A 10,354-nucleotide genomic window follows, 5' to 3' on the forward strand; every position below is an offset into this window, starting at 1 on the left:
TTAGATTATCTTAGCTGCCTCTTTTCTGACACAGAACCTTAATGCTTGAATTTCCTCTCCTGTGTATACAGTAGGCAATTCTCTGCTCACAACATGATATATTTGATGAGCCCTAAGAAGTCTTCCACTAGATAATACTAGTTGGTGTGGAAGGCACGGATAGCCTTCCTGAGGGTTAGGTCTCCATGTCAAATAACTCCAGACTTCTTGGTTAGAAAGGAAGCTTAAGCCATCTACAATTTTTTCATACAGATCTGAATTGACAAAATTTCTCAAGTGGGCTTTTGGAGTGGATTTAGACTTGGACATGTTCACATGATTACCCAGTCTTTTGCCCTACAATGACCATCTCCACCAGTTCCTTCAGTGTCCTGTTCTCTGCATAGAGTACTTAAGGCAAATTTAGATCATTTCTCCATTTCCTTATTGCAGAGAGCAATTTTTTATAGCTTTACCCTTAGGAGCAACAATCAGTGAGCTTGGAGCTTTTCAGAGACCAAAAGTTTTATCACTATTATTCTTGGTCATCTCAATCCTGACTAAGGGTCTTCTGTATTTTTGCCAAAAACAAAGAAGCCTATTCAGAGGCAGGAATTTCTTTATATTACAGCTTTAAAACCAAGAGATTGTAACTTGTGACTGTCCGTCTACCCTGCTATGATGTTCTTTTTGCCTGGGAGGAAGCGGCCCGTTAGAGTAATCAAGTTGAGCCCTGCCCACTCGTGGATCTCTACTGCTAGCTGGCCAAGCTGCAGTGATATGATACCTCATTATGGTGTGTTGTCGCTCATCTACATCATCGAGTGACCAGTTAAAAGAGGGAAAGTGTTGGAGCACTAGATGAGCTCCTCAAAGCTTCAACACGATTGATGGTCTTTGTCGGACCACTGTCCTGATACCATATGTTGACGGAGTTATGCTCCCTAACCTTCCTTTGACGCATCCATGAATAACAGGAGCTCTGGTGTGGGTATCAGAAGAGGAGAGTCCCTTAGAAGGTTTGTCTCGTTGCAAAAGCAACCATGTATAGTTAGGGAAAACACAAATTACTTTTAATAGTTTCTGATTTCTTTAAATATCTTTTTTATTATCTGATACTGTACATAATGGATTTTTTATTTCTGTATATAGTTTATTTAATTACTATATCATTTAATTGGAGTGGTACTGAATTTACATTAATACTTACTCAAAGTTGAATTTTCTTACTGAAGTGTTGTTGGTTGTGTTGTGACATTTCAATTTGAATTTCTGGTCAATGATATGCAGTACATTTTACTGAGATGCTAGCTCTCACACAATACAAACCCTTTTTTATGAGGTGCATACAGTACTTACATTACCATTAGAGTCATTGAATGCAAACTTTGTAAAATGTACTTTGTTATGATTAGGATTAGCCAATAGAGAAAATTAGTGTGGATCCAGTTTTAGATAGACTATATGGACCTATTGACATAAGTATCAGCTCATTACCTTTGGGATGCTGATCCAGACAACTATGCTCCATTGCCTCATAGGTAATGAGTTCACTGATATGGGACTTGATAATAACTCATTTTTTCTGTTATTTGAAAACAGCAGTGCGATTAGCACTAATACTTATGAGATTGTGAAGCTGTACAGATGCTATGATGGTTATGTATAGTTGATTCATATTCTTTAACTTTATTGATGTGCCATACTTACGTATGACATTGTGCAGTTATCTGTAATTTTACAAACATCCACAACAGTGCAATTTTTTGTCAATGCATAATTTACCCTTTATTTTTTCTAATCATAGGTGCTTATTTTCTATGTTGTAGGAAGAAATAAAAAAAATAATATCTTTAAGACCATTTCTTTCCTTACCATAACCTGACCCTGATTCCTCCATATTGATATACAGTAATGTAATGCTCATATGAAAAAAATTTATCTGAAGTAAACATAGCTTGTTGGGTCCCCTTGCCCAGAGCCAAATCAAGGGGTGGTGCCAGTGTTCATATAGCATTGATTTTCCTGAGCCAATCCACATAGTGGAGTGCATCAAGAATGGGGTTGGAATCTGGAACAGTCAGTCTGCGTGCTACATTTGTCAGAAGCCCACTAACCCTATCAGAAGCAATAAAAGAGGGGGTTGAGATGTTGACACCAGCGTCCCTATAACTCTCCTTGGAGTGACCATAGGTGAAGACAACCATTTGGAACAAGACGTTTCCGGGAGATTAGATGTCCCAGTAACATTCTGCCAATAGTGAGCTGGCAGATGGGGATGTTCTGAGATGGGAAGGTTTTCCAAGGACTGCGTCGATGTCTATTCTGAGGTAAATGAGTTTTTGCTTTGGCACTAGAATAGACTAATCCTGATTCACCACAATCCCTATATTGTGACAAAATGAAAGAAAGCTTTGTTTTGGTGAAGGAAAAGGGCTTCCTCCAAGTCAACCATGATCAGCTAGTTGTCCAGACATCGTAAGAGATGAATGCCATTGGTGTGTGCCCATACTGACACTAGTGTTAAGACTCTGGTGAGGACTTGTGGTGCTGTCAAGAGTCCAAAACAAAGCAACCTGAACTGGTACACTCTGCTGGCCACTACAAACCTGAGCTACTTCCTATAAGCAGGATGGACTGGGATCAGGAAGTACACGTCCTCGTGATCGCTCATCATCATGAAGTCCATAGGCCTGATCACCTGCCTGACTGGCTACAGTCTCCATCTTAATCAGTGTTTGTAACACAAACTTGTTCAGGGATGACAGGCCTATGATTGGTCTCAAGTTTCCAGACACCTTTTCTACAAGAAAAAATCAACTGAAGAAGCATGGAGAGCCGTCATCAACCTCTTGGAGAGCACTAGCATAGCTTCGATTTCTGCCTCAAGGGCTAAGTCCTTTGCTGATCCCTGGTGATAAGATGATGATGTCACTGGTGAGCAAAATAGGGAAGGGGGAGAGCTAATGAACAGGAGGTATCCAGATCAAAGGACTTCTACTGCCTATCTTTCCGCTCAGTGATACAACCACCTCCTCCATCTTTGTTGCAGGCATCCTCCCACAGGTGGCATCATGGGAAGAATGGCCCTCTAATTGTGTTGTTGTTCTCGTCTTTTTCCCCTGCGTCGTCCTCGTCCTTGACCTAGTTTGCTCGGAAAGGGCTCGTTTGTTCCCCACCTCTGGATGGAAGGAGTGGGGCAAGGGTCGTTTCTCTGTTTAGGCCTATGTGCCTGCTTAGCAGGTGTCGAAGATCTTCCCTGACCGGAAGTGGAGGAAGACTATGGTGGTCGGAAGGACACCACCTGATCCTTCGCAAATTTCTTGCAAGAAGCGCACTTAGGAGACATGTCTCCGGAGGTCCTAGAAGGTCGAAAGACTGAGGTATAGGTGGTCTGCTTCAGGGTCATGAGCCCAGTGGGGAGGGACTCACTCCTCTGGGTCCTCAAAGGAAAAGAGCCGATGACATCTATTACAGGAGCAGCAATACTCCTGCGGTGTCCTCGCCGCAGCAGTCAAAGGAGGGCCACAACATATGTAGGGCATTATCAATCTGTAAAGCAGAAGACTTCTCCTGAGGATGGAAGTCCCCCTGTTTTGCTAGAGGAAGCGGAAGGTCTCCTTGCCCCAAAGTTAAAGGTCCACCACTCTCACCAGACCAGCCTCCAAAGGAGACCACCGGGGAAGGGTTAGAGGACAACATACTGGGGGTCAGAAAGAAGTCGGGATTTCTTTGACTTCGAAGATGACCACGAGGGTGAAGAATCCCTTTTGGACTTCCTCCTCCTACCATATGCTACCCACTAGGAGGGTGACCACTCCCGACACACAGCACAAGGAGAGGCCTGACTGCAGGAGTGTCCTCTGCAGGCAGAGCACGAGGTGAGGATCAGTTTCCTTGGAGCTCATAAAGATGCCAAATTTATTGTCTGACACCCCCTGGAAATTTCCGTATTTACGCAAGCATCCCCACTGAAGATATGAAGTTGCTAGCATGCTGGAAAAGATAATGAATGATTAAGTTTGCCAAATACATATACCAGCCGATGAGAACATCTGTCCTCCCTAACGGCTGCTATCAAAGTGATTACTCAGTGACCAAGCAGGGGAGTGGGGCCTCCTCACTCCCAGTAAGTAACTAACGACCAATTGTTTATCATCTCATTATAAAATTTTAACTGCCGTGTATTCCAGCTTCGCTGTTATCCCTCCTATATGAAGGACAACGGTTTTTATTTGCACCAGAAGTTCCAGAACTAACAGAATTTTGATAATAAAATTTCTTATTTTTATACTCACCAAATGTTCATATTTCTTCTCTTCCAGAAGCCTGGTTTAATTATCACTTACCAGTAAAACTTGTAAATTTAATAATTTTCCAATTTTCTTTTGCTTCAATAAATACATGCCCTTAACAAGCGAATGGAACCCTTTAGTGGTAGGTGATGAAAAGCCCAGGTTGCCATTTCCGTTAATCTAATACAGTAGTCAGTTTTGAAGTCATATCACTACAGTATGAATCAGTGAGGAGGAGGCAGGCATGTATATGAACATCAGGTGAATAGATATAAGAAATTTTATTATTATAAAAATTCTGTTCATTTTATGAATCTTCCCTGATGTTCATATTGCTGATCCCCACACTCTGTTGGAGGTTGGGCACAACTGAAGAAAGGAGATAGATAATTTTAAGTAAAAGCAACACAACAGGTTAAGGGTTACTAACCTGGTCTAGGTTACTTGTCTAAAATACTTTGATGAGCCATTTAAACCACGGTTAGAAATATGGGCCTCCAAGTCGTTTACTTTAGCCATCAAAATCCTATACAGTAGATTACTTCTAAATGTTACTTTTGATCCAGCTGATAATTGTGAATTATTCTAAATCTAAATATGGTATTGTTGTACTGTATTACAGGGTAGGTAAAGTTTTAGATTCAACCAAATTGGGAAATGTATTATATTAATATATTTTCCTAGTAAAGCACGTGATAACAAAAAACTTTCTCTCAATACATTATTGACGCTGATGTCTACTTACAGAGATAATTATTTCAGTTAATGTAGGTCTGCATTTTATTTCTAAGTGTTCTGTATACCTTTACGCTGCCACGGGACCTAGCTCTTGTTCGTTTGTATGTCTGTTTTCATCTTACTTGGCTCCGCCCCATTGCATAATGTGACAATATTTACTTGAATGCGCATTTGCTCCTCCCACTAATGTCGCTCCTCCAATCTAAATACTACTGGGTTCTTTTCAAGGGTTATTATTGGACGATTCATTGGTCTCTCAGTCTTGTTTCAAGGATCTGTTTTTCGTGCAATATAACATTGTAAACGATAGTATTTTGTTTTTTTCCCTATTTCATTATGGGAGAAACCCGTGATTGTCGTTTGTTTTCGGTTTTCAAAAGTTCCGGTTTCTATATTTTCATCACACGTCACTTAACTGTCATGGATCCTCCGGTACGGTTGTGTGAAATATGTCGTTATTCCTATTTTGATGTGATCGGCCGATTTCATGGGAATTATAATGGAACTCCTGAAGTAGTGAATCGTTTTCTAAGGGAGCATTCCGTATTACCTTTAAGTGTCCAGTGTGGTAAATGTGATTTGCCTTTACATTTTCGTGAGGATAGACATGTGTGGTATTGTACCAAATCTGAACGTATTCCAGTACTTGATGATTCAGAAGAGGGTCAACCACAACCTTCCACATCTTCATCGTCATCTTCCGTTTAAGGTAAGAAGTGATTTAACAAAATATATATATTCAAATTTACCCCTGGTTAAAGGGGGGGTCGCAGGGGGGGCAAAGCCCCCCCGGTAGGGGTACAGGGCCCCTAGGTTAGGTTAGGTGGGTTTGTTAGGTTCTGTGGTGCCCTGAAAATTACTGTGGCCTTAAGGGGGGGTCGCAGGGGGGGGGCGAAGCCCCCCCCGGTAGGGGTACAGGGCCCCTAGGTTAGGTTAGGTGGGTTTGTTAGGTTCTGTGGTGCCTTGAAAATTACTGTGGCCATAAGGGGGGGTCGCAGGGGGGGCGAAGCCCCCCCCGGTAGGGGTACAGGGTCCCTAGGTTAGGTTAGGTGGGTTTGTTAGGTTCTGTGGTGCCCTGAAAATTACTGTGGCCTTAAGGGGGGGTCGCAGGGGGGGCGAAGCCCCCCCCCGGTAGGGGTACAGGGCCCCTAGGTTAGGTTAGGTGGGTTTGTTAGGTTCTGTGGTGCCTTGAAAATTACTTTGGCCATAAGGGGGGGGCGAAGCCCCCCCCCGGTAGGGGTACAGGGCCCCTAGGTTAGGTTAGGTGGGTTTGTTAGGTTCTGTGGTGCCCTGAAAATTACTGTGGCTTTAAGGGGGGGTCGCTGGGGGGCCCTACCCCCTCCCCCCGGTAGGCCTAGTTAGGGGTATGGGGGAGGGGTGCTGGAACATTAATTATTCATTTATTGCAAATATCATTCAATGCCCCAACACCCTCCCCCCCCTTCCCCCACCCAAAACCCCGGTTCCCAAAGGGTGTCCCCCATAATTGGTGGGATGAACTAGGGTATACATAGTAAATCTCTAAATCGGTTGGTTTGCAGTCAAAATAAACGTTAAATTCATTGAAACCACACTATTTCTGATGCAACAAATATATTTTTATTGCATTTTTCCAAATTTGGCTGAAACTAAAAATTTACCGAATTAGAATTTTAACAATGAAATTTACTTCTCTACTCACCTGATATTCATGTTGCTGCATCTCCAGAGTCCATGTCTAATCAACACTTACAAATAACATTTAAAAAAAAAAAATTATTGTTTAATTTCTCTTGCTTCAACAAATACACACTCTTAACAAAGGAATAGACTCCCTAAGTCGAAAGTACCCTCCTCTTGATACTACACGTCAGTGGAGCAAAGGGTTTGCATGTATTAGAACGTCAAGTGATTATAAAAATAAGAAATTTTTGTTATTAAAATCCTAATTTTTTTTTCAATTAATCTTCCCTGATATTCGCATTGCTAACTTCCACACATTGTAGGAGGTGAGATGCAATTGAATGAGAGAGGGATAACTTATGGTACAAGAAATGCAACGAAGTTACAGGTTATTAACCTCGTCTAGATTACTTGTCTAGCTAATTCGATAAACCATTTAAATTTCTGAGCACTGCAAAAAGTGTTGAAGAGAAACGTGCCAAGGGATGTAAGTGCTAAATATGGATTTATAGACATGACACTAATAAAAATGACTGGCATAGATGAAAAGACGATTTAGAGTTCACAGGTGGTTGATCGTGTGGTCAAAATAGAATATTTTAACAGGGTAAAAATGGCGAACAATCTGGAAGGGGTATTAGGGAAATAAAAGCCAAGTGTGTGGAGTGACAGAATTACATGGACAAAAGTTGCTGTTAATGAGTCTTTTATTATCATTATCATTATTATCACTTGCTAAGCTACAACCTTATTTGGAAAAGCAGGACGCTATAATCCCAAGGGCTCCAACAGGGAAAAATACCCCAGTGAGGAAAGGAAATGAGGAATTAAATAAACTATGGAAGAAGTTATGAACAATTGAAATATTAAAAAAAAAATAACATTAAAATACACTTTTTCGTATATAGATTATAAAGACTAATGGAAAAACGAGAAGAGAAATAAGCTAGAATAATACCAGAGAGTATCCTCAAGAAAAAGAGAACTTTCCCCAAGATCATGGAAGACCATGGTACAGAGGCTCTGGGCTATGGCACTACACAAGACTAGAGAACAATGGTTTGAATTTGGAGTATCCTTCTCTTAGAAGAGCTGCTTACCATAGCTAAAGAGTCTCTTCTATCTTAGCATGAAGAAAGTAACCACTGAATAATTACAGTGCAATAGTTGATCCCTTAAGCGTAAAAGAATAGTTTGGTAATATCGGTGTTGTCAGGTGTATGAGGACAGAGGAGAATCGATAAAGAATTGGCCAGAATATTCGGTTTAGGTGTAGGCAAAGGGAAAATGAGCCTTAAAGATAGAGAAGGATTCAATATAGTACTGCCGGGTCAGTGGTCAGTCAATGGACCCAATGACTCCCTAATGGTAGTATCTCAACGGTGGCTGGTGCCCTGGCCAACCTACCACCTAGGTTGGTACATGAATCGACTGATGCTGTGGAAGTGATAGGAGTTCATGAGACAGGATGGTCAGAAGGCGAAGGGAAAAGAGATAGGTTGGGTGTAATCAGTAGCCAGAAGGGAAAAACTATGCAGCTTTATATGTAGAACAATGAACATCATCGATAACGGAAAGGATAAGGTCAGAGGATAGGTGACAGTCTTGAGGAATACCACAGCTACATGGGAGAAATATTTAAACCACTTAGTTAAAAATCTAGGAATGAGTTTATAGGATAGAACAAATCCTTAAGAGAGAATACAGACATAAAGCCTTCGGCCTTCTACTGCTACATACAAATGATAAAGAAAATGTCCTCATTACCTATTAGTTTACGGAAGCCATTTTCCTATCCAAATTAAGCACGTTCTGAGAAGGTATCACAGAAAGCATGAATTGGAAGGAATCTTTAAAACTTAACCAAATTGAAACTTTGAACAAAAGAATGGCGATTTGGATAGACTGAAGCAGTTACCTCGATTCGGAACATGCAATAAAGTACAACATACTAGCGAAGGGGAGGATAACAGGTAGGGCCTACTTAAATTAGTTCCACATTACATTCCTTTAGGTTTAATGTTTTTAAGCCGGCATTATATGTGATTTAACTCAAAGCTGTATACAAATAAGTTTCTATAGGTAGTAGATTGGACAAGGCACCAGCCACCCGTTGAGATTCTATCGCTAGAGAGTTATTGGCTTCTTTGACTGGCCAGACAGTCTTACATTGGATCCCTCTCTCTGGTTACGGGTCATTTCATCTTTGCCGACACATACACAGAATAGTCTGGCCTATTCTTAACACATTCTCATTTCTCTTCATAAACTTGACAACATTGAAATTACCAAACAAATCTTCTTCTCTCAAGAGGTTAACTACCGCACTGTAATTATTTAGTGGCTACTTTCCTCTTGACAAGGACAGAAGAGACTCTTTAGCTATGGTAACCAGCTCTTCTAGGAGGAGGACACTCCGAAATCAAACCATTGTTCTCTAGCCTTGGGTAGTGTCTTAGCCTCTGTACCATGGTCTTTCACTGTCTTGGGTTAGAGTTCTCTTGCTTGAGGGTACAGTCCAGCACACTTTTATATTTTGTTTCTCTTCCTCTTTTTATTTTGAAGTTTTCATCCACTTGTTATTTTCAATTTTTTATATTTTATATATAAAAGATTATTTTAATGTTATTATTGTTCTTAAACTTCTCTTGTAGTTTTTCCTTATTTCCTTTCCTTACTGGGCTATTTTTCTCTGTTGGAGCTTTTGGGGTTATAGCATCCTGCTTTTCCAAGTGGGGTTGCAGCTTAGTAAGTGAGCAAGTAAGTAAATAATAATAATAATAATAATAATAATAATAATAATAATAATAATAATAGCGTCAAATGAACTGGAGCCTAGGAAGATACGAGTACAGTACGTGCTTAAAAATATTCATAAACACGTTTGATTTATGCCAAGTCCCCTAACTTGTTCTTAACATATTTATATTAGTTTCTTATTACTTAGCATGCGCTCGCTCTCTCTCTCTCTCTCTCTCTCTCTCTCTCTCTCTCTCTCTCTCTCTCTCTCTCTCTCTCACACACAGAAGTGAATGGTGTATATGGAGAGACGAATAATACTGTAGTTAGATTCAACATGTGAAAAACCTCAGATGAGGTCACAACGAAAGAAATAGAAAATTTATAATGACCAAGATCATGGGATATGTTTATTTCCACTAGTATAGGAAGAATCATAGCAGAAGTTCCAAATGTTTTACATGGCTTTTTAGTGAGAACTTAGTAGCAAGCAAGGCCAATATTAGCCTTGGTAGCAAGGGAAGAAGATTTAATTTTATTGGCGACAGGGTATCTTATTCAGGGGAGGTTATAGGCAGACATATAACTGAATAACGTAGCGAGGATTATCGTTCAAAGGATATGGACTTCCTGCAATGAGCACTTTCACATTCCTTGAATGAGAAAGTGTGAATTAAAGGGAAATTAAGGACACTAGGCGAATGAAAGTTGCATAAAAGGGGGATTTCTGAACATATAACCTTCGCAGAAAATAAAAGGAAAATAACAGCGACTGAGATGAAAAGGAGGCCTTTATGATTATTCTTGTAGACTAAACCGGAAACAATACTTTATCTGGAAATGTAATAAAGCTAAATTTTGTTATATACAATACTATACAAAGGAAAGTAAAACTAAAAATAATTCGTAACTCAATCAAGTCTGATCGCTCACAGCAAACC

Source organism: Palaemon carinicauda, chromosome 6 (assembly GCF_036898095.1).
Source record: "Palaemon carinicauda isolate YSFRI2023 chromosome 6, ASM3689809v2, whole genome shotgun sequence".
Taxonomy (NCBI): domain Eukaryota; kingdom Metazoa; phylum Arthropoda; class Malacostraca; order Decapoda; family Palaemonidae; genus Palaemon; species Palaemon carinicauda.